The sequence below is a fragment of the Carlito syrichta genome, unplaced genomic scaffold (genome assembly GCF_000164805.1).
Source record: "Carlito syrichta isolate Samal-C Ts95f unplaced genomic scaffold, Tarsius_syrichta-2.0.1 Scaffold300617, whole genome shotgun sequence".
Taxonomy (NCBI): Eukaryota; Metazoa; Chordata; class Mammalia; order Primates; family Tarsiidae; genus Carlito; species Carlito syrichta.
This window is the reverse complement of record NW_007244713.1, coordinates 26057-52918: the sequence shown is the minus strand read 5'-3', so window position 1 is coordinate 52918 and position 26862 is coordinate 26057. Positions and strand designations below refer to the sequence as shown.

Sequence of the window (26862 nt, the reverse complement as noted above, 5' to 3'; positions counted from 1 at the left end):
AGTTGCAAATAATGCCAAGTGAGAAAAGTCACAGAAATACAGATGAACAAGTGCCTTGTTCTTCCTGCTGGTCTGTTTTTCAGATGTAGTCTCATTCTTCTGAAAAATAAATTCCTACTGTTCTCTAGTAAATGTTACTACTAGGAAAGATTCTAATTTTGGTAATGCATTTACCACCTAGAGATTGACAACTATATTTACTTTAAAGGGATCTAGGAATTTTATTTCTCAAATTTCTCTGATACTTGAGTTAATAATTTTTTATTTGACATATACTTACGGTCTTTTCCTGATACTAATTTTTGATATCTTACAGCATTAATTCCTTTAATAAGTTTTTATTTAGCTAGCTTATATACAATCTTATGCTATCAGAGCTGAAGCAGTCTTTAGGAATTATCTAATCCAACTTCCATATTTTATAGATTAGGAAACAGAGGATCCAAAAGAAAACTAGTTGTCCCCAGTCAAACAGTGATATTGCCAAAATTACAGCTCACATCTTTTGACTTTCTTAGAATCTACAGAAAGGATTATAGTAGAAGATCATTTCTGGGTAAAAATATTTTAAATTTCTAGCATTTGATAATTCTTCTAGCTATAAACTATCTTTTCTACTTTATAAGTAAGTGATCCTCAAAAAGGGCCCTACTTCACCTTCAGTGGAAGAAAAAGAAATCTATGTCCTATCAAAAGATCCTGTCATCATAAATAATGTGAACCACTAAGATACATCCTTTTCTTGCCTACTTTCTCCATTTTCTGGCTCTTGCATGAATTATCTTCTTACTTGCTTGGAACTCATTCTGCATTCTGTAAGGCCATTTCTTTATATTTTTCTTTTATCTTTCTGGCAGCTTCTTTACTGATCTTCCTTCTAAACAGTCTTCTTAATATTGGTATCCATTAGGATCTTCCTTTTTTTCCATTTGCTCAGTTCTTCTTAAACGAGTCTAATCTGCAGTTTTGACTTAGGAGAACTTGAATTCCAAGCATGTGTGCTAACTTTGGGGTGCCCCTATAGCCCAAGGTTAACAATATGTGTTACAATGTCAAACATAAAATCCTGAATTCTTTCTTTTTTGACTAATTTATTTTTTTGAATAGGAAATTTATTCTTTCATACTTTTTTGTTTTCTCTGAACTTTATCTTTTATTGTCTAGTGAAAAATAATTTCCCTCATTTTGTGGACTATCCTACAGTGTTCTCTAAAATGTGTTCTGCAAAATAGAAGCTTCATAATTATTAATAGTTGCTCACATAAATTTGGCAAGTGCTTGGGAATCCAAAGTTGAAAACACTTTATTACAGCGTAGCTTCTCAGAACTCTTAAAAGACTATGTGCACTGTGAATCCTAAAAGGAAGTTAAACAAGGATGCCCACATTCAACACTTCTATTCAGCATTATACTGGGAGATATAGTGTGCAGTTAGGCAAGAAAATGAAATTAGCGACATCCAGATTATATAAAAGAAATAAAACTATGTCTCTTTGCAGATGACGTGATCTTGTACATAGAACATCCAAAGGAATCCACTGAAAAGCTATTGGGCAAGCAAACCAAGTTTCAGGATACACAATCAATAGTAAAAATCAACACTAACAATGAGCAATCTACAAATGAAATTAAGGGAAAGGAAACAATTTTATCTATAATGGCATCAAAAATTAAAATACTTATGTACAAATCTATCAAAAGAACTTCAAAATGTGTACTTTCAAAGGTGCAAAACATCATTGAAATAAATTTTAAAAGACCATGTTCATAGATCAGAGGACTCAGTGTTGTTAGATAGCAATACTCCCCAAATCTACAGGGTGCACATAATCCCCAGATTCACAATTCCTGATGTCAAAACTTAAAGCAATAGGAATCAAGAAAGCGTAATAATAGTGTAATGATCTAGATCCATGAACAGAATTGAGAGTTCAGAAATAAACCATCACGCTGGGCTTGGTGGCTCAGCCTGTAATTCCAGCACTTTGGGAGGCTGAGGTGAGTAGATTACCTGAGCCCACGGGTTCGAGACCCACCTGGGCAACTTGGCGAGACCTCATCTCCACAATAAATCAAAAATTAGCCGGGCGTGGTAGCCCGTGCCTGTAGTTCCAGCTACTTGGAAGGCTGAGGCGGAAGGATCGCCAGAGCCCAGCAGGTCGAGGCTGCAGTGGCTGGCAGCAGCCACTGCACTCCAGTCTGGGTGACAGAGTGAGACTCCAACTCAAAAAAAAAAAAAGAAAGAAACCATCACAAACTATCCATTAGTTTCTGATAAAAGTACCAAGATAAGTCAATGGTAAGGCTAGTCTTTTCAACAAATGGTCCTTGGAGTACTGGATATCTACATGAAGTTCAACTCCTATCTCAAATCATATACAAAAGTTAACTCAAAATAGATCAGAGACCTTAATGTAACAGCTAAAATCCTGAAACTTATAGAACAAATAAGTAAATTATTGTGACTTTGGGTTAGGTTATGGTTTTTTAAATATGACACCCAAAGTATAAGGGATTAAAGAAATAGATAAATTAGACTTTATTAAAATTATAGATTTTTGTGCTGCAAAGGACTCTATCAAGAAAGTGAAATGACAAGGAATGAGAGAGAATATTTACAAATAGAGAAGAGATCTGTATCTAGAATATGTAAAGAACTCTTAACAATTCATTAATAAAAAAAGAAAACCCTGGCCAGGCTCAGTGTAATCCCAACACTTTGGGAGGCCGAGGCAAGTGGATTGCCTGAGCCCGTGGGTTCGAGACCAGCCTGGGCAACTTGGCGAGACCTCATCTCTACAATAAATAAAAAATTAGCCAGGTATGGTAGCACACGCCTGTAGTTCCAGCTACTCAGAAGGCTGTAACGAAGGGCTCACTGGAGCCCAACAGGTCAACGCTGGGGTGTCATGGGTGATGGAGTGAGATTCCAACTCAAAAAAAAAAAGAAAAAGAAAAGAAAACCCAATTTAAAAATGGGCAAAGGAGCTAAGTAAATATATGTATATTCATATATATTATATACAAATACATGCATACATATACACATACATACAAGACATAAAAATGGCCACTAAGCACATATAAATAACACTGTTAGTCATTACAGAATTGCAAGTCAAAACCATACCTATTAGGATGGTTGTAATAAAATACATCCATGTGGAGGTATTGGAACTATGAGGATGTGGGAAAAACCCAAAGTGTTTTTCCTACTCTCACACATTAAATACAACCCCCATTCCAGCACTTCTGACACCAGATGTATGTGTATGGAGGAGAGTGTTTCCTCACACACGCAGTTGACACCTACTGGATGTTTCATAGTTTAATTCTGAGAATATCTATCTGAAGATAACTGTCAGATCCCACAGATTAAGGGCGTAGTTTCACAACACTGCCCACCTCCCACTCCGTATTTCAGTCACAAGTCCCAGGTTGTGACCTGTGCCTCTTCTGATCAACTAGCTATAAATCAGTGTTCCTAAGACCCCCCTCCTCAGATTTGATTAATTTGCGATAGCAATTCAAAGAACTCAGGAAAACACTTACTTACCTTTACCTATTTATTATAAAAGCTATCACAAAGTATATATAAACAGTCGAATAGAAGAGATGGATGCATAGGGCAAGTCATGTGAGAAGGCGCACCCACTCCAGATATCTTCATGTGTTCAGCAATCCAGAAGCTCATCTAAACGTTGTTTTTCTGGGTTTTTAGGGAGGCTTCATTATGTAGACATAATTGATTACATCATTGACCATTGCTGATCAACTTAACCTTCATCTCTTTTCTCCTCCCTGGAGTTTGATGGGTGGACAAAAAGTCCCAACTCTCTAATTATGCCTTGGTCTTTCTGGTGGCCAGCCCTCATTCTGAAGCTATCTAGGGGCCTCATCTCATTAGCATACAAAAAAAAAAATTCCTAATCACTCCGGAGATTCCAAGGGTTTTAGGAGATGTGTGCCAGGAAACTAAAAAGATGACCAAATATTTTGCAATATCAAGTATATTGCAATATCCCAGGAACCCTCATACATGTCTGGTGAGAATGTAAAATGGTACAACTGCTGTGTGCATAAGGCTCATAAGGATAAACATAAGTTACCATATGATTCACCAATTCCATTTTTAGGTATATACCCAAGAAAACTGAAAACATATATCCACTCAAAAGCATGCCCACAAGTGTTCACAGCAATACTGTTGATAATAGCCAAAAAAAGTAGAAACAACCCAAAGGTCTATCACCTCATAACGGATAAACAGAATGTGGTATAAGCATACAATAGCATATTATTCTGTCATGGAAAGGAATGAAGTCATGATATGTACTATAACATGGATCAGCCTTGGAACTGTTATATAAAGTAAAAAATGCCAGGCTCAAAAAGCCATATATGATTCTATTTATATGAAATGGCTAAAATAAACAAATTCAGAGAGACAGAAAATAGAATAGTGTTTGCTAGAAGCTAGAGGGAAGATGAGAATTACTACCAATGGGTATGGGATTTTTTTGAAGCTAGAAATATGTTCTGGAATTAGAAAGTAGTGATGTAAAATGAGATGTACAATGAGTGATAGACAGTGAGCACAATGAGGATGTACAAAAAAAAATCACTGAAACATAAAATTTATGGGATGTCAATTATATCTCAATAAAGCTGATTCTAGAAAAATATTAGAGACTGGTGTCACAAAGAGGTCCAGGGGGATCAAATTCTAGAGAAGGAATTTCCCTTCCTAGGGGAGCACAGACTAGGTGCACTTTTCAGCTCTACAAGTATTTGCATCCTTTGGGCTTAAGCAGAGGGGTTTTGTTATGAGAAACATAAACTAGGGCACATTTCTCAGTCTTATGTGCTAGAGTGAAAAATTGAAATCTAGAGGAGCCCCAAACACATAGGCTGTCCTTTACAGTATTTTTGGGGGTCGACATTGCTCACAAGAAGAAAGAAGAATTGAGTTTGTCAAAGTTTCAGATTCCTAAAAAGGCAAAGCCACGCTTGAGATGTACTAGCCAATACAGAAGCCACTTTGACTATTGTGCTTGTAAAATGTGGCTAGTCCAATTTGAAATGCTCTGTAACTATAAAATATACACCAGTTTAAAAAACTTAATAATAAAACAAAGTAAAATATCTGATTAATATTCCTTATATTAACTATATATTACGACAATATTATAGGCATATTGAATTAAATATGTATTATTTATAGCTATTTTCCACTTTTTAAAAAAACATTTTCAGTTTAAGTAGTTGCAAACATAATTTATATAGATGGCTCATATTAGTAGTTGGCATTGCAATGTATTATGGGTGTTTCTATTAAATAATGGAGACAGGCCTCAGTCAGAACCTTGAGCCATTTTAAGCTATAATTGCTATAGGAAAATTACAGTGAATTTGCATTATTTATACTTCATATGTCTTTTCTGAAAATCTCCTTGTCTGTGATTCTGAATGCTTCCTATAAGTAGTTTGACTTGATTTTCATTGTTTTAAATGATTTTCTATGAATAGTTTTTAATGTAAAAAATAGAATAGCCTTATATCATTTATTAAAACAATAGGGATCTTTGAGACATTTATGTCATTCCTATGCATGCATTAACATACTCATTTATTTATCACTTTAATCCATTAACTTAATATACACTGATTAATTCTTTCAGTTATCCAACAAGTATCATTGAGTGCCTACAGTGAATACACACTGATGCTAGATGTATATTTTTGACTAAAACGTGATGGTATTTCCCTTCATGGAAATCAAGACCTTGACCATATTATTCTGAGTCAATGAAATTACATTGTAAAACTCTGATACCATATTATAATATTTCATGCTTTTTCTACAGCACCTCCCATAATGCCTAGAATGATGAAATAAGCAAAATCAAAAGTTGTGAACTTGCATGCTAAACTTTTTTCACGGTCTCATTTTTATTGTTGTGCCTTTACAGCAATCTGTTCTATATCTTCTAAAAATTATCAGAACAATTATCCCAAAAATTTCATCTAGATTTGCAGCTTTCACAAAAAGAAATAGAGAAAAGTGTTCTTAAGTTTTACGTTTTTTTTCTTTTTAGAAGCAGTAGAGAGAATAGGAACATTAGCATTAATTATTCAGTTACTCATGAGCATATTTAAGTAAATGTATCACTTTTGGGTACATTTTAATGATCTTTTTTTCAAATTATTTAAATTCAAATTTAGGTTTTCAAGTTGAATTTCAAATTCAAGTTTAAAAAATTGATTAAAACTTAGCAAATTATTTAGTCTTCTAATTATCAAGTTAAAACAAGAAAAGGTAAAATAATATTTTTGAATTTAAAAATAAGTTGGTAGAATCATTTTTTTAAAAAATAAATCTACCTTTAACTTATTAAAATACTTGTATTTTTATGATATTTTTAAGTTTTTTAATAAAAGGTTAATCACATTTTTTAAAAATGAAAACATACCAAAGTGTATGCACTAGAAAATGCACTTCCCCTTCTTACTAAATTTATTTTGAATGGTTACCACTTCCTTACTGTATGGCCACTAATAAGTCAACACTCTTTCAGACCATTTTTTGTGTGTGTATGTCTTTCAGTCTGCCTGTCTTAAGTACTCTACATAGTGTTTTGCAAGCTTATGTACTCTACATAGTGTTCTGCAACAAATTCTTTTGCTTTTGCTTTAACGCGATAGTGTATTTTATTGTCATTATGTTCAGAAAGACTTGCCTGTTTTGGGATTATTTTAAGCAGCATAAATCAAAAAACTATTTAAACACTGTGTTTTGTTTTGGACCAACAACATATCCTCCATTATTGAAAAGTTCCAATAAAACTTAAAAACTCTTGTGTAGTATATTATGACCAAGATTTCCCAGACTTTCAAATATTATATACATGATGAAATATGACTTATACAAGATAAGAAAAATGACTTGTTTTCTTCAGTTCAATAACTACTAGGACAGTCCTTGAAAAACAATTATAACAACACCAAAGCAGATTGAAATTAGTATATTAAAAGTGTTTTTTGTTACCACTTGAATACAAAAGCCAAGTGATTCATAATTTAACACTACTCTGTGAATTAAGATATCATAGGCATGTTTGGGCTCTGAAACATTGTTTGATGATATTTATTCAACACCTGTCAGTGCTCAGCTTTTAGCATGACAAAACCCCACATACATCTTTTTCCCTGATCTGACCTCTTCCTATACTTTAAATCTTACTGCTAATTGCTTCCTCAAGTTACATATTTTCTTGACCTCAATAATGCTGAATATATTTCTTTCTTTTGTTCTTGTTTGTGTATATATTTCAAACTTTATTGACCTATAGCTTTCTTTCAGTTCAACCTCAGAGTTTTTGTTAAGAAGAATTACATTGGTGTGGTCATGGATCCATTAAAACATTTTTTCTTTGGTGTTCAACACTATTTTTAATTTTAAAAAATTCTTAGTCAGACCTGTCTTTCAATGTCTCTTAAATCCTGTTCTCTTCTTGCAGTCTTTAATAATTATTTTTCTTAGAAGTAATGTCCCCTTCCTTTGGCCTTCTGTAATAATGGCTTATCTACCTTCATGCAATTAGAATACAATAGTAGTAGTGGTAGTAGCAGCACCAACTGAGTGTTTCCTTTATGTCAAAGTTTTTGCTTAATGCTGCCAATGTAATGTTTATATCTCAATTGATCCTCACAATAACCTTATGAGTCAGGTGTTATGATTATCTATATTTTCTATTATGATTATATTTTATATTATTATGGTTATATTTTAGACAAGAGCATGCTCTTTACGACTATTGCTTTCTGTCTATATCTGAGTTTCTTGTGAGACAGACCAGCTTAATTTAACTAATTTACATATAATCAGTGTATAGCACAGAAAGTTAATTTTTTGAAGTTTCACATTCACATATCATTAACTTTTATTATTGTTTAGATATTTGTTTTTTTAACATTCTTATTAGCAGTGAGTACATTTTAAAAACCCATTAGGTGCCATTTTTAGTGCATTGTCTTTGGGTTCCTTAAAATGTTCTAATCAAAGATGAGTTAATGTTATAGCCTTACAACGGTAATTCATGGTAAAAAAAAAAAACTCTTAAAATCCCACTCTTTGACTTCCTTGGTCCCTGAAGTATACAATCCATTTTAAGAGAATTTTCATCAAAATGTGCTTACTGCTTTCTTTGATCATAAAGCATAGCTCCATAGCTAATGATTTTGATTGTCATCTAGGTTTTTCTCACATCTCTTATGAGCTCTGAATTGAGTAATAACCAGATGAATATTAACATAGATTTATCTGATTAACAACGTCAATATATTGAGTATTTCATAAGATTTTTAAAAATTATTATAAAATATGAAGATTTAAAAATAGTTTTTCTCTTTTCCTTTAGTAAATTTAGTTATTAATCTAATTCTGTCTCAATATTATAAAAGAAAAAGAGGTAAGTTAAAACTTTTTTGTTGTATTTCTTTCTTCTTCATCCCTCAGTATTCATACATATCTGTATTTGTATAAATTGTATTGAATACTGATTTTATTATTTTAAGAAAATTATGTACTACTTGTTCACATGTATTTTTTATACACCAAAATTGTATCAAAGTTGAATGAGTATAGTATGAAGGTTTCTAAGAACTTGGATTTTTTTTCTCCCTACTAATTCTGTGCAATTGAGAAATACTGTGTTCAAGCTATATATCTAGAAACAGAGTTCAGAGAATTATATATATAAATTTGGAAGCCACTTAAGATTCTAGATTGACTGCATATATAACTGCTGTGTTATATTGTATAAAAAATTAACAAGAGCTTTTAATACCTGCTTTAATAGATTTTTAAAATAATTTAGCGATTGTAACATAATTTACTTCATACTTTTTTCAAAGTATTTTATTTGTTGAAAGAATTTTAATATATTCAAAGCAGAGCTTTTTTCCTTTGTAATATTTTAAAATTAGACAGTTTCTTAACTTTAATCTTTTGCTTGAGAGAACTATATTCTTCTTGTAATGGGAGTTTTGTGAACTTCTGCATATAGCTTTTCATTCATGCCATAAATATTTGTGGGTCTTCTGATGTCCCTTCTGGGATTTTATCTGTGACTAATTTATTCCATAGCTCTTCAGAAACTGTCAATTGTTAGATTTTTGAATCTTTCTTTTTCTGTCTTTTTTTTTTTTTTTTTTTTTGTGCAGACATTTGCTAATCCTTTTTAGTGCATTCAATACTTAATAGATTTGATTCTAGTATTGGGTTTCAGTTTTTTTCCATAGAGAATTCACCGTCCTAAAAAAATGTCTGCAAGCATTATATGAAAAATCCATGGTAATTTTGGCAAACTTTTAGAAGACATCTTTTATAAGTGAGGCTTCTGACAGGTGTGCTCTGTTCTGTGGCAATTTAATCCATGAGATTTTACCTCTGAAGAATTATAAAAAGATAGGGGAGCTGATTTACTTTTCACTCTTAAAGACTTGTATTCATAGAATTCTTTCAGGAATGTATACAGAATTTTGTTTTCCATCTGCCTATTGGGTTTTAGTGAACATCTTTTGCAACAGTGGTTGCTCTCTATCTCTTACTGATAGTCTGATGTGACACCACTAGTCACAAGAAGAGTGGAAAAAATGTCTTATATAGTTGATGACAAAATTTAACTTTCATTACAAAGATTCACTTTTTGACTAGTATTTCAACAGTATAATTTAAATATTTTCAGGCCAGTGGTTTATGTCTGTAATCCTAGTACTTTGGAAGGCCAGCTTGGGAAGATTGTGGTCTGGAGTTTGACACCAGCCTGAGCAATATAGCGAGATTCTGACTCTGTGTGCAGTTAAAACAAATTTACTCAATAGAAACTTTAAAAATTATATTAATTTTAAATTAGTACATACAGAATTTGTTTATTAAAATTAATTTAAATACTGTAAAATGTATTTTAATTTGTTAATGTATAATCAATTTACTGAGATTTTAAAAATCAGAGTTTACTAAAAATCAGGAATTAAGTATCTTGTTTAAGCTTTTAAATAAATTGTCCTTGATGAACTATGAAGCGATCCAAGATACAGACATTTACAGGTGACACAGTAGTTTCATACATTAAAATATTGACATCTTTTTAAAAAAATTGTAACCTCCAAGTTCATTTCTGTCATATATAATCTTGGCAAATTTTATAATGGTCATCCTGACTTTTTATAGGGTTAATATTCCCAATATGAAGTAACATTAGATTGATGTGGCCAGTGAAATGCATGGTTGAGATTAACTTAATTTTTATCTTATTTTACACATATACTTTAATCATTGAAAATTGAAGCATATGTCCAGTAGAAATTCATATTCAAGATAAGCATCTTTACATAGACAAGCTTAAAATCATTAACAATTATGCATGTGGACTTCAGCAAATTATGTTTATTTAAAAATAGGAAAATTATTCTTTTCTTTGGAAATGTTAATAATAGCCTTTCATTATTCCTGATGAATATAGCTCAAGATATGGGATGTTTCCTTTATATGTCTTTATGATTTTTCCTAAAATCTGACTTATTATCAACTTTAACAACTGGGCTGTACAATGTTAAGATTAAATTCTACAAATCCCCACAAAACTATGTCTGCCTCCTTCCTCCCAGACTTTAATTTCTTTCTAATTCTCTTTATATAAAAATGTTCTCAAAATAATCATTGTGTTGGGTTTTGGCAAGGTATGTTTCGTATCTAGTGACGTTAGGAACCTAATCCTATAATGCTTAGTGTTGGTTTCAAATAACACCCTTTTAGTAAGTCAGAGAGATTGGGTAGTAGGTATTTAGAGTAACTTGCCTAAAAGCTTTGTTTGAAAGTACTATTGGCAGGGTTTTAGTCCCTGTTGTGTTCTTCAGTTGATCTAGTTGAAGGCTTTGGATTTACATGTGGCCCTTACCAAAGCAGCTGCATCTTTTGTGGCTTCCTGTAGCAGGATATAGGTTTCCATGAATATGTTTCTCTTTACTGCCAAAAGCTACCTCAATAACAGGGTTGAAAATGTAAGTTCTACTGTCATAAATATAGAAATTTTTAAAAATGTGTTTTACCCTTTTTATTGACATATTTTATACTTTTCTCTAGAAATTCATGTTGGGAAGAAGCTACAGAATAGTATAATATGTTTAGGTTCCCATCATGACAGTTTTTTATTATGAACTTGGAAAATCTATACTCTTTCAATACATTTTGGCTATGTTAAGTACACTGGATATATAATACCATATCCATTTCTGATTGTATACTTTCTTTGAGGCTCTAACATTATCATGTGAAATTATTATCTAAACATCTGTGCACTTAAAGACAAGTGAGAGGAAGTATAGTATACATTTAAAATACATCTTTAGGGCTTCTGGAATATGATTGCTGTTCACCATAACCACTGATATACATGACAACTCTTTAAAACATAATGAAACATTGTACTACTTCTTAAGTGTCTAATGTAGAGGAAGAATTATATTCTTTTTTCATAAAATAAAAAACAAAGTTCTAATTCTGTAACTAAAGAGTAACCTGCATGTTTATTCCCATAGTTATTCATATTCCTATAGTTATTCATACTCATTATTATAAAAGGGTTGAGCAAGATGGATGGATGGATTTTTTTTTTTTAATTCTTGACCAGTTTCAAGTTTAAGAAACTTTAATGTGAGATACAGTGTTGGCTTTGTAGTTACAATTTGAGAAAAATCCATTTTACCCTTTGTTGAATAATGTCCATTTTTAGCCAAACCTCTCTTATCCACTTCACAAAAATAGAAGCTAATTAAAAAGAAAATTAGGAAGGAACCATCTATCCTTCATTTAATATGTACACCTAATAATAAATTACCTCTACACATTGTGTAAGAACACTTGGGGGAAAATTCTAATAATTTTTGCATGAAAGGAAGTAAATAATTACTTTCTAAAACACTAATTTAAGCAACTGTTCTTAAATATATATGCTTATCTTTATTTCATATTTTATTCTTTGTTCACTGATGTCACTGTCCTAGAATAAACACTGTAATTTAGCCTGTTTTGGAAATACTTAACCTCTGTTTGGAGACCTTGCATCCTCTATGGTATAGACAGATAGTTTCACAGTCTGAAGCACTTTTCTTGCTCATAATCTCTAACATTGAACTTTGAGCAAAACCTAGATATCTGTAAAGCATCCCACATTGAGAAAAGTAAAGTACAAACATGATTATAAAAATAGGTAAAAATTAAGTTAGCATATAGCTAATTTTTTTGATGATTTGTACTTTTTTATATCTCTTTCATGGAGTTATAACTTACATATAAGAAAGTATACTAATCACTTATATACCATTTGATGAAGTTTTGCATAATATATAACCAAGTTGCCACAACTCAGCACCCTAGAAACCTTCCTCATTCCTGTCCCAGCCAATATCCTATGCTCTAAGATAACCAATAATCTTACCTCTATAACCATAGATTAGTTTTGACATAACTAAACATTAATATCAATTTTGAGGTTGTGAAAACTTTTTTCTCAATATAATTTGTCACCTATAATTCTACTTGACATTTCTGAGCCAATGTCAAATTATACAATACAAAATAGAAATTATTTTAATATGAATTAAAGCACAATTTTTAACTTCAGTTGGTCATACCTTAATATCAAATAATATATTCATCCACTATGATATTTTCTGTGTAAACCTTTGAATGCAGAATATGGAAGAAGTTAAAACTCTATATGAGAAGATTAAAAGTTTTAGTTAATAAACATCTTCATTCACTAAACTTCTAGGATATCCATTAATTACTGTGGTTATAACATGAGCTCTTGAGCTAATTTTTATCATTTTATTTATTGAAAACTGTGATATATGTGTGTAAAATTGATACATCATACAGTACATAGCTTCTCTAAAGAAATAATGCTTTGTATTCTGGTACTCCATTGTCCTTAAACTGAATTGAGTGTCGTCCAGGTATGGGTTTGATAAACTGACACAACAGTGAAAAGAATCCCTGTCCCATGTCAGCTTATCAAACACACTGTGGACAGCATGCCTTTAGCACTGAACATATTCCCAGTCACTTACATTCTGAATGGAAGTCATGAAGCTTATGTTCAGTGAGACACAACCTCAGTATTTCCAGGTGATTTTAAAGAACACCTGATAAAACTGAGGTATAGTACCACTAAACTTTAAGAACTTTCCAAAAACTAGGAAAAAAAAATAACATGCATAGAGTTACAGAATTATAGTACTATTTGTTCAGTTTGATGACAACATATATTAATGAAATATACAGAAAATTAATCATTTGATATCTGTCATTCTGGTAAACCATGTCAAATTATGCTGTGAATATATTTGTTACCCTTTTTAAAAATCATGTCACAACAAATATCCCCTTGAAAGTTATCCTTCAGACTCAATCTCTCACTTTTTTCCCCAACTTCATTTAATTATTTTCAAAAATTTAGCAGCCTTATTTTGGGAATAATGCACCAGAATAATTTGTACATTGTACAGGCTAAGGTATGGAGGTGTTTGAGAAGAGATTTTTAAAAACTTATTCTAGTGCTGTAAGTATATGGGTGAAAAGCTAACTTATAAGATGATGTAGGTCAAAACATGTTACTTATAATATTATTTAACTTCATTTACGCATATCTAAAAGATAGTTAAATTTGTAACATTTATGAGTGACCTTGCCTGATATTATATCATACACAGTGCGAAAACATAATTTTTCCAGACTTGTTCTCCATAGTTTTTTAACCCTTCACAGAAGAATTTGCATGATGCAGTTACTATACCTTCTCAATGGAGCTCCACGTCTGTGCTGCAAATGGAGATGGAGTGCAGCAGTGCTAAGTAGCAGTTGCTTTCCTCTTTGGAGAAAATTGCAGTATTCAAGAGCTTTTCTAACAAGGACTACTTTTAAATGTGTCTGGTCACCTCAAAGGATATGTAGAGCGTTTCCTGCCCTTAGAATTAGAGGAAGGAAGCACCAGGCCAAAATGTTTGATGTGTGATGTACTGTAATTCTTTTCATGTGTTTGGTGGCTTTTGTATGATGATCAATGTTCTGCTACCAATTGTGACCCTGGTGTGGTCCAGGTCATTAAAATTCAACCTTCCTTAATGTATAGGGTCATTAACTATACCTAGCAGCATTATTATAATTAAGGATACTGTTTTCCTTTAAATAACTACCTCTCATTTTGATTAAAATATTTATCTCTCATAATTGGATAATCGGCCTAGTGAGTGTGATTCTCATGAAAGAGTTGATTCAACATTAGAGACTGCCAGTGCTAACTTTACTGTAGACAGATGCTCTTTAGGTTTCCTCACTTTACCTTGTAGAGGTGGTTTTTAAATTAGCATTTTCTTCCCATACTCTCCTATGAGTATATAAAGTTGAAGACGAAAACTAGTTCTCCAGTGCAGGTTTCCTGGGTGTGTGAGTCTTATAGGCAATAAGTACTGACAAAATTGCTGTCAGAAATATTACATATATTAATATTAGTGAAACAAAGTGTGACAATTATACATGTTCTTTGTTATCTAAGATCACATATTCAAAAACAGTAAAGTGTTCAACTAGTGTGGGGTTAGGCTTTTAAAATATATATATTTATATATATTTATACATGAATAAATACGCAATGGTGGCTGACTATATATATTGGCAAAGATTTGATAGCAATCTCAATACTTATCTGCACAAGATTGATTACTATCAAAATATTCATGCAGTGAAATTCTAAGCAATCATCGCAAAGGGTGATGTGTGTGCCTGTGTATTAGCATGAATTGGTATTTAAGTATCTTTTAAGTGAATAAAAGTGATTTTAGAACTGCGTATATTATATGACCTTATCTGTTTACATGTTTATGTGTGAATAGAAAATAGCCTGGATATCTACACTCCAGTTTGTCCAAGGTAGTTGCCTGTGATTATGAGACTATGAGAAGTTGGATTTTTTGTGTTTATTTATGGATATTTCCTAGGTTTTTAAAGAATAATTTGAATTCTATAATTGTAGTATTAAAAAGTAAAGACAGTAATATCCATTGCATGTAATATCCACTACATCTTTGAGACTTTAGGTATTGTTTTAAATTTCTAGATTTTTGAATGTTTATTAGAATTGAAATATGTAAAATAGATTCTTTATTCTTTGATATTCATCTTTTCTATGACCTCTAAATTTGCTTTTGGATCTTTTTAATTTTGTGTGTGTGTGATATTATTTGCTTACCCATTAGTCATTCAGCAACTTGACAGTGATGGTCCTAAAGTTTGTGTGTGTGTGTGTGTGTGTGTGTGTGTTATTTATTTGAGGAGCCAGTTTCACTTTTACCCCTCTTATGAGTATCCAGATATTTTTTATATTTCTCTTCTTTTTCAGTGCTCATACTAGATACATCATCAATACATTAATTTGAATAAAACTACAAGCATGTACAAGATGCCGAATAGACTTTTTGTTTAATAAAATAAAATTGTCTTTTCTCCATACATAATGAATCAATTTTATCTCATTTATTGATTTTTTTCAAAATAACTTGTGATGCCTGCCATGTACCAGCTCTTTGCTAGACATAAAGCTACACTGGTGATAAAAAAATATTCATGGTCTTTACCTTCATGGTACACAATTGTCTTTATCATTGTACTTATGGACAGTAATTGTTTTCTTCTTCTTTTTTATTTATTTATTTTTTTTTTTGAGTTAAGATTTCTCTCTATTATCCAGGCGGGAATGCAGTGACACAATCCTAGCTCATTGTATTCTAGATCTATTGGTCTCAAGTGATCTTCCCATCTCTGTCTCCCTAGTAGCTAGAGCTACAGGCATGCGCCACCATATCCAGCTTTTTTTTTTCTTTTTTCGAAGAGACAAGGTCTCACTATATTGCTCAGATTGGTCTTGAACTCCTAGGCTCAAGAAACTCTCCCATCTCAGCCTCCCAAAGTGCTGGGATTACAGGTGTAAGCCATCATGCCCAGCCAATAATTGATTTATTTTGAATATCATTGTCTCTAGGCAAAGTAATAAGTTGCGCATTGAATTTATAAAGTAAGAACTCACAAAAATTTTTACAGCCTGAGAAGTTTCTGCATTTATTTCATTCCGTAATAAGGTATTTCACCAATTTGTAAATTAGGCTATGTTCCTCAATTCTCCCTATGCCTTTTCTGTCTTAACTATAGCTTAGAAAAACTCTAGGGGTTATGTATTTATAAACTATACTGCATACTAAAATATATTGCTCTTATGGTGACAATAACAACTCATTTTTCAGGTCATGACTTAAACAGTGTTAATATTTAAGATCCAAATAATCATAATTTCATTGTAAGCATAATGAAGTATACAGAAAAAAAAAATTTTAAGGAGACCTTTCTTTTTTTATTTTTATTTGTATTTTAAAGATGTGGGATACAATTTAGGGTTAGGTATACAAATGGTGATTATGCAGGTACCCTTGTTGATGAGATGTGCGCCTCCCTCCCCTGGAAGTTTCCCACTACTGCCAATCCCTTTCTCATAGTATTATAATTGTTCCAGGTCTGCTGATGAGTGAGAACATATGGTACTCTGTTCTTTGTTTCTGTGATAGATCACTGAGTATGATCGACTCCAAATCCATCCAAGTTGCTGTGAAGTCCATATATTTGTCCTTCTTTGTGGCTGCATAATATTCCATTGTGCATATGTACCACATTTTTATAATCCATTCCAGCTTCAATGGGCAACATGGTTGGTTCCATGTTTTTGCTACTGTGAATAGAGCTGCAACAAACATACTTGTGCAGGTATCTTTTTTGTAGAATGATTTGAGTTCCTCTGGGTATATTCCCCATAGGGGAATTGCTGGATCATATGGAAGGTCAATTTCTAGTTCTTTCAGAAATCGCCATACTGTCTTCCAAAAAGGTTGCACTAGTTTGCATTCCCACTAGCAGTGTAGAAGTGTTCCTTTTTCTCTGCATCCTTGCCAGCATCTGTTGTTGTTTGTTTTGTTAACGATGGCCATTCTCACTGGGGTTAGGTGGTATCTAAACATGGGTTTTGATTTGCTTTTCTCTAATGATGAGTGAGGCTGAGCACTTTTTCATTTGTCTGTTGGTAGCCCATATATCTTCTTTTGAGAAATGTCTGTTCATGTCTTTTTCCCACTTTTTAATGGGGCTTTTCCCCCCCCTTTCGGCACATTTGAGTTCCTTGTAGATCCTAGATGTTTGTCAGATATACAGTTGGCAAATATTTTTTCCTATTCTGTGGGCTCTCTCCCTGCTCCCTTGATATTTTCTTTTGCTTTGCAGAAGCTCATCAGTTTGATGAGGTCCCACTTGTATATCTTATTTCTTATGGTATGGGCAGTTAGGGTTCTGATCAGGGACTGGTTGCCAGTTCCAATTTCCATAAGAGTGTCACCTGCGTTTTCTAAGATTCTTATAGTTTGAGGTTTTATGTTTAGGTCTTTGATCCATTTAGAGGTAATTTTTGTGTATGGTGATAGGTAGGGGTCCTCTTTCAATCTTCTGCACATGATCAGCCAGTTTTCCCAGCACCATTTACTGAATAGGTTCTCCTCTCCCCAGTGGTTGTTGTTGGAGGCTTTGTCAAAGATGAGTTGGTTGAGAAATTGAGACTTTACTTCTGGAATCTCTATCCTTTTCCATTGTTCTGTATGCCTGTTGTTGTACTGATACTGGGCTATTTTGATTACTATAGCCTTATAGTAGAGTTTGAAGTCTGGAAGTGTGATATCTCCTGCTTTGTTTCTTTTGCTATTGGTTTGGCTATTCATTGTCATTTATATTTCCATATGAATTTCTGTATTGTCATTTCCAGGTCTGAGAAGAATGATGTTGGTAAATTAATTTGCGTTGAATCTGTAGATTGCCTTTGGTAAAATTCCAACATTTTAACAAACATTCTATCCATGAGCATGGAATATTTTTCCATTTGTTTGTGTCTTCTTGGATTTCTTTGAGCGGTGTTTTGTAGTTCTCATTGTAAAGGTCTTTCACTTCTCTATTTAGGAAGATGCCAAGGTATTTCATCTTTTGTGTGGCTATTGTGAATGGGATTGTGCTTTTTATTTGGGTCTCTGCCTGTTTGTTGTTGGTATATAGGAATGCAACTGTCTTTTGCACATTTATTTTGTACCCTGAGACTTTGCCCAAGTCCTTTATCAGTGCAAGCAGGTTTTTGACAGATTCTCTTGGATTTTCAAGGTATAAGATCAGCAAAGAGGGATAACTTGACTTCCTCTTTTCCTATTTGGATACCCCTGATTTCCTTCTCTTGTCGAATTGTCTGAGCTAGGACTTTCAACACAATGTTGAACAAGAGGGGTGAGAGTGTGCCGCCATGTCTTGTTCCAGTTTTCAGGGAAAATGTTTCCAGTTTCTGTCCACTTAGCAATATGTTAGCTGTGGGTTTCTCGTAGATGGCACTTACTATTTTGAAGTATGTTCATTCTATACCTAGGTGTTTGAGGGTTTTTATCAAAAGGAATGCTGCAAACACTTTTTCTGCATCTAATGATATAATCATATGGTTCTTGCTTTTACATCTGTTGACATATTTAATTACATTTATGGTCTTGCGAATGTTGAACCAGCCCCACATCCTGGGGATGAAGCCCATGTGGTCATGGTGGATGATTTTTGCGATGTGTTTTTGGATCCAATTTGCTAGAATCTTGTTAAGGATTTTTGCCTCTATGTTCATAAGGGTTATTAGCCTATAGTTCTCTTTTTTTGTTGACTCTTTACCCAATTTGGGTATCAATGTGATGTTAGCTTCGTAAAATGATTTGGGGAGAATTCCATCTTTCTCAATTGACTGGAATACTTTCAATAGGATTGATATCAGCTAAAAGGAGACCTTTCATCATTTATTTGTAAATAGTTATTCAGTTGGCCTTAAAAAAATAGGTGCAATAATTTTCTGCACATTCTTTTGCATTGTTTTATAATGTGTTAGGATATAGGTATACAACATGTATAATTCAAACATTGTTAATATTGAATTATAATTATGCATAATTGTATTTTAATATAATTGTGATTTTTATTAATGCACAGAAAATATGAATTTCAGATAGTTTGACTATTTGAAGATGGAAGTTTTACTACATAATAAAATGAAAATGATTGAATTAATAAATGCATTTAAATAAATTGGATTGGGTTAGTGGCTGGTGCTTGAGCAATGTGGCAAGACCCCATATCCACAAAAAAAATTTTTTTTAATGAGCCGGGTATGGTGGTGCATACCTGTAGTCCCAGCTACTTGGGAGGCAGGAGAATAGCTTGAGTCCAGGAGTTCAAGCTTACAGTGATGTGTATGACCACATCACTGTCTACAGCCAAACCAACCCTGAACTTGCCAGATCTTGTCTGATCTTCAAGTTAAGCAGGTTTGGGCCTAGTTAGTACTTAGATGGGAGATCACACCACTGCACTCTAGCTCTAGCCTTGCAATAGAGCAAGACCCTGTCTCAAAACCAGTAACAACAAAAAGAAATTGGTAATGATAAAGATGTCTACAAGTGAGTATAATAATGCTTTCTCTTATTGGAATATATTCTGCTATTTTTTTGTACCCTAAAACAGAAAAGGATCTATTTATTTCTATAAATGGTTATATTTTAAGGAATATTTTATAGTGTTAGTGAAAAGAAAAGAGATTTAAATTAATCATCAGCTAAATTCGAAGTCATTTTTGTAGCATCTCTTTAACAATTGTTTGACCTCATTGTTTCTCACCTCATACATTTTATATTGAATGCTTTTGCCTCAACACACGTCTGAATTTTATTGGTAGAATATTTCCTAGCTACTTCCTCATTTTTAACTATGTCATTTTTAGAACTAAATTTTAGATTTTGAAATGTTTGTAGGTGAAATAATATCTATCTCATCTAAATCAGTTTCTTTTGTATGCCTTTTGAGAGATACAAAAACTTTTTTGAATTTTGTATTTCTTTTTATAACTCTAATCTAAAAACTACATAATTGTTCTCTGGTTTTTTAATATGGTCTTGATTCCATTTTGAATAACTTCACTTTCATGTTTTAAATGTTCGTCCTTGATATTGTTCAGTGTTTTCTATCACAGGATTATTTTCTTAAAATCTGTAGAGTTATGGTACAGAAGCACTAAAATTGAAATATGTTTTAGTCAATATTAGGTTTACAGAAGCTACTAAGTGTACATTATTATGTTGTTTCTATATTGCCTCAATTCTCCCTATGCCTTTTCTGTCTTAACTATAGCTTAGAAAAACTCTAGGGGCTATGCATTTATAAATTATATTGTATATTAACAGTATAGTTAATAACTAGTATTAACTATAAACAGATAGTATTACTTATCTGTTTTTAAGATTACAAAAGAATTTTGTTTTCTAGTATCAATTAAAGCTTATATAAAATTTATTAAAAGAGTAGACTATATAGCTTAAATATTTTGGTCAAATGTTTTGTATTTTCTGACTGAAGTCACCATTATGTGGCTACAGGTGGGATAGATAGTAAATCAACTCTTTTGACTATACTCTGAAGTATAGGCATATCACATTTATTTTTATAACTTTTTCCATGTTAAAACATTGGTGTTCAGAATAAATAAATATATTACCATACTTTAGTGGATAAAATAGGGAAAACTATTTTTACATTCTGATTTTTCCTGAAGACAAAATATATCTTTATATTAGGAATGACGTAATGTAGTGTTTCCTGAGTTAAATAGTTATCTGTTTTCAGTTTTATTTAATTCCTAAATGCAAGGATAATCTGTTGTACTTGGAATTCTTATCAATAGTAATGTATATTAAACATAACTATTGCTGGAAATCTAGATAGTGTTTAATTCTAGATTTAATAGAGGCCTTTCTAGTACCTGCTGCTATAGGATTTTCTTTTTTTTTTTTCCCCCAATTTAATTTTGAATTCAAAGTTACATGTGCAGATTTGTTATGGATATATTGTGTGATGGTGAGATTCGGGCTTCTATGAAGCCCATCATCCAAATTGTGTGCATGGTACTCAATGGGTAGTTCTTCCACCCTTAATCTCCTCCCTCCCTTCTGCCTTTAGGAGTCCTCCGCAGTGTCTGTTGTTCCCATATTTATGTCTATATGTACCCACTGTTTAGCTCCCACTTAAAAGTGAGAACATGCAGTATTTGGTCTTCTGTTTCTCAATTAATTAGCTTAGAATAATGGTCTCTAGCTGCTTCCATGTTGCTGCAAAGGACATGATTTCATTCTTCTTTATGGCTGTGCAGTATTCCATGGTGCATACATACCACATTTTCTTTATCCAGTCTACTGTTTGATGGGCACCTAGGTTGGGTCCATGTTTTTGCTATTGTGAATAGTGCTGTGATAAACATACAAGTGAAGGTGTCCTTTTGGTTGAACAATTTATATAGAGAAAACTCTGCAAAAGAAGCAAGTTCTAATGACAGACCTTGGAAAATAGCTAGCACATCCCTTGACAGGATGTACATTTATTATAAACAGGAGTATCTTCAGAATTTCCTTCTACCTACCCCCTTCCTCTGTTCTGTGATTTGCTTTTTAAACTCTACCATATAAGACTCATCACTTGGATATTCATAATTTCGTTCTTCGATTTTTTCTGCTATATAATAATTCATGGCATGAATATGCCAGGTTACTAGTCATTTCTTCTGTTGCTGGACAATTAAGTTTAAAATTTTTGTCTATCACATATTGTGCTAAAATGAATATTTTTCAACATTCTCCTTGTACGCATATGTTATGGTTTTTCCTGGGCTGTGCTTTTTAGTATAACTTCCTATGACAGTGGAAATGTCTATATCTGCACCTAATACAGTAGCCATTAGCCATAAGTTGCTACTGGAAACTTAAACTGTGACTCATATAGCTAAGGAGCTAAATTTTTTAAATTGTATTTAATTTTAATTAACTTAATTTTAAATAAACATATATAACTAGTGACTGTTGTACTAGACAACACAACTTTGGGGTATTTATCTAGGAGCTTAATCACTAAGTCATAGGTTATATATAGCTTCAACGCTGCTAGATATCACCAAGTTGTTCTCTAAAGGAGCTGTGTCAGATTTATGAGAGTTGCAATGTTCTGTATTCTGGCAAACACGTTTCATTAATACTGTTGAATTAGATACTGCACACCTAGGATTCTCTTGGGACTGGATATGCGTTGATAATGTTTAGGGAAAAATATTTTCTTTCTACACCTAGAGGTGATACTTTAATGAATAATGCCCTAATATGATATTTTATATATATATGTATAATAGATATGTGTCTTCTAATGTATGATTTTATAGGAGACCACTGTACTAAGTAGGAAAAATATATCAAATTTTCTATCGAATGTTACTGTGTGGTACTTGTTGCCGACTAGTTCCTGAATGCATGGATAAAATATCAAGAAGATTCTTGGTTGATACTTTTCCTTTTAAAATACCACCTTTATATCTTATTACTTTGCATATTAAGTTATTAATTTTTTAACATATTTTATGATATTTTTGACTATTAATATTAGTTTTTTTAAACTAATATTTTTCTTGACAAATAAACATAATTGCTTAATGATTATTATATGTAAGTTTGAGAATACTGACTTTTTGGTCCTTCTTGACCAATTTTGTAATATTTGTGAGTTTGAAATTACTCTGTACATTATAAATTATATAAAATAATGTGGCAATATTATTTTTAGAAGAGTTGATTTGTTATATACTAAATGTAAAGATTTTTTTCTCCCCAGATTCACTGTTTTAAATCAATTCTAGTATGCAGCCTTGGAAATATTGTCTTTATTAACTTTAATTTGAAATTGCACAGTTTTTCACCCAAATACATGTCACACAAATAAAGTTTAATGAAGCATAATCTTACATTTTATTTTGAAAACCAATTCTCATATTGTTACATACAGAAAGTTGATGACAAGACAGGACTGAATTTGTAGTCAGAAGGTGTTCTAGTTTGGACTGTGCTGTTTCCCATCCTCCTTACCTAAAGCATCAGCATCTGTAAAATGGAGTCTACCTATAGCACCCTATGAGTGGTGATTTACCAAGATAATATTGAAACTCCTTATAAACCATTAAACTGTAAGCATGTATAAAGTGGTATTGTTAATACTATTACTATCATTTGTATTTATGAATTTTTGCATTATAAAGCACTTTATAGTTTGTTAGTAGAATATGAATGATAGGGAATGAAAGAATGTAATTAAAGAGAAAAAAGCTTAAATGATATAATTAAAGACATAGTAATAAAATGAATTTGGTTCAGAGATAAAGGGAGATGTCATTATTAGGATTCATATTAAAGACTCCCCAGGCAATTAGGGATTAGGATTTGTTTATATACAGTTCAACTAATGGCTACAATATGCTCTTCACAAATACTTTTATAAGTTTTTTATATAAATTATTTAAAAGAAACTGCCTTTAAAAAAGTAAAGTACTCTTGACATTTCTCTCTGTCATTGGATATTCTTTTAAAACTTTATCTTAAATAACTCAGCAGTGAGTTTTAATACCTGAAGATTATGAATAAAAGGGAGTCAATTCTGAATCCTGACTGAAATTATAATCTCTGGAAAGAAGTCTTCTATGTAAACATAATTTTATGAGTAGGCGATGATAGACAATGGGTGATTAGTAGAGAGAGAACATTACAAACAGTAGGAGAATTTTACAGAAATGTTAAAGTAGTATACTCAAAGTGGATCTGGAAATAAAGGAGGGAAACTGTTAATAATAAAATTCAGTTATTTTCAGTAATGGAAATGAAATAATTTGATTAAAGATAGGAAGAAAATACCCGAATGAGAAAGGATGCACACACAGTTGGAATAAAGTTGGTGTGATTCATGACTAGACGTTGCCTTGCAGTTATGATAGATTTCACAGAAAGAGTCCTAAAACAGGAGTATTGCCAAAGATAGGGTGTAGAAACCTTAGAAGCAAGTAGAAGATCTGACTATCTCTAATAAGAACACATCATAAATTTGATGTGTTTATTTTATTACCATCTTTAGAAACCCAAAGACTGCAAGGATTTTACTAAATTTATAGTTAGCCTTTCAAAGTTACCTATGTGGGAATTGCAGTAAACGTCACTGCTAAGAAAGACCATTCTGGACTTTAATATATATGAAGTTAACTTTTATGCCAAGTACTTGCACGTTTTAGAAATCTTTGAGGATTTTTTGTAAACACACCTGCAATATATTATTATAACACTCTGAAAAAATCTCTCTGATCCCATGTATAATAATGAATTATTATATATTATTGCTTGAATTAAAGTTATGCAAATAAAATGAACTCATTCTAAAATTTAATGTTTGAATGAGAATAAAAGAATAGTATTTGAGAATTGCACTATTTTGTTAATGCAATAAGGAAGAGATCGCTTAATCTTGTGAAACTGTGTGTGTGGTATATGTTATGCCATTTAAAAATTTAAAAACTAGAATCACATTTGACAATGATATGTTTTTCTTTCTCAGAGCCTGTCTTAGCTTTCCTAGGCATTCTTTTGTTGCTTTTTTTTTTAATTAAAACGTTTTCAGACCAGCTCTTCTACATCCTGTACGTTGATTATTTGAACTCACATATGGAATTTTGCATTTGTTTAGTTTTGATTAGGTCTTTGTTCCAATATTTTGAGGTGATACAGAATCCGGATGTTCTCATTTACCATATTAGCCATACTTTTCAACTTTGTCATCTGAAAATTTGACGACAGGTATATATGAATTCATTAACATTAATGATAAAGCTACTCCATTGAATCAAATCCTCTGGCATGTTACTAGAGACTTGACTCCAAACAGGTAGTGTTTGAATGTGGTACTAAATGGCTCTAAATTCACTTTGCTATGTTTTCCTCAAGTTCATATTTCTCTATTAATGAAAATAACTTAGTCATTTATGCATCTTTATAACACTGATGCTGATTTCTTATTTGTTATCCTTATCATAAAACCAAAAGAAGAAATGGGTCTGGTTGGTTTGAGTTGATTTGTTCTTAGCGAACTCATATAGCTCCTAATAGAGACCACTCTCTATTTTAAGTGCTCAGAAACCTCCAAGAAATAATCCATTTTGTTGAAGATCAACACCATAATAAAATGTTATACAAAATTGAAATCGTATTTCTGTTCTAGTACTTTTCTATCACTGTACTATCTGAAATCATACGTAAGTTAGTAACATCAACAAATTTTTCACTGTAGTCATGGTTAGTTAGTGTATTGCTCTTGAACACATTTTTGGTAGATGAACGTCATTTGGCATACTTCTCACACTGACCATACATTGTATATTATCTGGCATCTTCTTAATTCGTTGTGCCAGTATAACCCATTTATAACATTAGTGAGCAAATGAGGATTTATCAACTCAAGTTAATGACTATTAACTGGGAAAAAAAAAACACTTCCAAGTTCAAATTTTCCTGGAAATAGATTGTGAAAATTTAGTTTATATGTTTAACCAGTGAGAATATTTTGAGAATCTTCAGGTAGAAAGAGATGACTTTAAATTCTATGAAGTTACCTATAGTTTAGTCATCAAAAAGAAAAGAATTGATCATACTGCTAACTGTTATGTCATTACTTTATACTCGTGCGTTTGTACACTTAGATTGTTTAACATCTGTGTAATTGAAAAAAGTGAGTTTATTTTTTAATCATAAAACCATTTGTTAATATAAAATTGATTCATTAAAAATTAGTAGTAATTAAAAATTAATTTTTCTGCTAGGTATGAAATTATATTTCTAGACAATAAGTTAACAATTGAATATACTCTATTTTTGCTTCTTTCCTCTTACAAACTATTCCTTTCTTTTGAGAATGTGAAATGGTTGATGATGTTTTAATATAAATTTAGCACTTGGACTAGAGATACAGAGAAACTATTTTCTTATATAATGTTCTGTTTCAACTCAATAAATTATTAAAATACTCTTTTGTTTATCAAACTGTCTCTGTATCATCAGTATTCTTTAGATTTTTACTTCAGAGTAAATGAGACCAATTACATGGGTGTAGTCCCAAAGTTTTTTCCCCCCACTATAGTAATAACAATAACTGGGGTCATTTATTAAACACTAAAATTGCCAATTAAAGTTACCACATTAATACCAAAAGAAATTTATGTAGATAGGTATCATTATCCCCTTCTGGGGGAAACTGATACTCAGTGAGTTTAGTTGACTTTCCCAAGAATACATAGCTTGTTAAGTGGTAGAATCAGAATTGGAGTATAATTGTGACTTTAAAATTTGTGCCCTTAATACAGCATTATATTGTACCCTCCTTGACCACAGGACCTTAACAATAGCTGATTGTCTTACAGATGTGTGTCATTCATCATTTAATTGACTGGACCAGAAAACTATCTTCTTCATTGTAGTTCTAATTAAGAAGTACAAGCCAGATGCGGTGGCTCAACCCTGTAATCCCAGCCCACTTTGGGAGACTGAGGTGAGGGGATTGCCTGAGCCCATGGGTTTGAGAACAGCCTGGGCAACTTGGCAAGACCTCATCTCTACAATAAATCAAAAAACTAGCCAGCCGTGGTAGCACCTGCCTGCAGTTCCCCCTACAGGCTGAGGTCAAGGCTGTGGTGACTGTGAGCGTGCCACTGCTCCACCCTGGGCAATGGAGTGAGACTCCAACTCAAAAAGAAAAGAAAAATACATGTACTGGCGATTGTGAATCAGTTGTGCCACAAA

At 32.2% G+C, this 26862-nt stretch overlaps 1 protein-coding gene across 1 annotated transcript in view; it reads left to right on the top strand.

Moving 5' to 3' along the window:
* The window catches only part of LOC103256996 (vacuolar protein sorting-associated protein 13B-like), a gene marked incomplete at its 5' end in the record, with an annotated part of 55154 nt that overhangs the window by 16533 nt on the left and 11759 nt on the right, over positions 1-26862 (top strand). The gene's annotated exons all lie outside the window — the stretch shown is intronic.